Below are 1765 nucleotides of genomic sequence, written 5' to 3' on the forward strand. Positions count from 1 at the left end.
CATATTTATACATTGTTAATTAAATTTTCAATCCAAATGAAATAATTGTCTCTAAAAAACAAATATAAAAATATATGTAAAAAAGACAAAAATAAAAAATAAAAAATGTTAAAAAAAATTATCTCATAAACCATAAAAGAATTTGGAAAAAAAAAAAACAAAATTAAAAAAAATATATATATATATAAAATTAAGTAAGTAAATATCAAGAAATTAAAAAAAAACATTAGCAAAAACTAGGGAAAAGAAAAAAAAAATTAAAAACAAACTAGTTTAAAAAAAAGAAATAGAAAAATAACGAAAAAATTTAAAAAAACTAGTAAAATTAATATTAAAAAAAAAAACAAAAAATGTAAAAAAAAAAAAAATATCTCACAAACCATCAAAAATTATGGAAAAAAAAATAAAAATTTAAAAAATATATATTTATAAAATTAAGTAAGTAAAAATAAAGAAATTAAAAAAAAACATTAGCAAAACTGGGAAAAAAAGTTAAAAACAAACTAGTTTAAAAAAAAAAAAAAAAAAATAGAAAATTAACGGAAAAAAATTTTAAAACTCGTAAAATTAATATTAAAAAAAAACACACAAACAGATTTAAATTATAAAAAAAACCCAAAAAGACGCGTATTTTTTTATTAAAAAAAGAAAAAAATGCAATTATTTTTTTATTAAACATATATATTTTATTTAAAAATAAATAATAATTTTATTTTTTTTAAAACAATCTTTGTTTTTATTAAAAAAAAAAAAAAAAAATTTAAACAATTTTTATTTGAAAAAAATAAAAAAACAATTTAAAACGATTTTTTTTTTTTATGTCAAAAAAAAATATATTAAATTTTATTAAAAATTAAATTATTAAAAAATTTAACAAAAATTTTTAATAACAATTAAATTTTATTTTTATTTTATAATTTTGATTTTACAAAAAAAAAATTAAAAAAAAAATTGTTTGTGCCCCCGGGCGATTCCCAGAATCGCCCCCGGGCACCTGGCCGGCCCTCGGGCGATTCCCGGGCGCCCAGTCGGCCCTCGGGCGATTCCTGGAATCGCCAGAGGGCCGGCCAGGTGCCCGGGGGTGGCGCGGCCGGGGGCGGGGGAATCGCCCAGGGGGCACAAACAATTTTTTTTTTTAAATTTAATTTTTGTAAAATCAAAATTATAAAATAAAAATAAAATTTAATTGTTATTAAAAAATTTTGTTAAATTTTTTTAATAATTTAATTTTTAATAAAATTTAATATATTTTTTTTGACAAAAAAAAAAAAATCGTTTTAAATTGTTTTTTTATTTTTTTCAGATAAAAATTGTTTAAATTGTTTTTATTTTTTCTTTTTAATAAAAACAAAGATTGTTTAAAAAAAATAAAATTATTATTTATTTTTAAATAAAATATATATGTTTAATAAAAAATAATTGCATTTTTTTCTTTTTTTAATTAAAAAATACGTGATTTTTTGGATTTTTTTTTATAATTTAAATTTATATTTTTACATTTATTTTTTTAAGTAATCATCATTTTAATTTTAATTTGACTAGTTTTTAATTTATTTTTTTTGTTAATTTTCTATTTTTTTTTTAAATCTAGTTTGTTTTTAATTTTCAATTTTTTTTTTTAGTTTTTTGTTAATTTTTTTTAATTTTTCTATTTTTACCTACTTAATTTTAGAGTTTTTTTTAATATGTATTTTTTTTAGTTTACATATTTGTTTTGTTTTTTTTTTTTTTTAATATGTTTCTTTTACTATTTATTTGTTTATAA

This window comes from Pinus tabuliformis, chromosome 1_2, assembly GCF_031772625.1.
Source record: "Pinus tabuliformis cultivar Carrire ecotype Pingquan chromosome 1_2, CPIR1, whole genome shotgun sequence".
NCBI lineage: Eukaryota > Viridiplantae > Streptophyta > Pinopsida > Pinales > Pinaceae > Pinus > Pinus tabuliformis.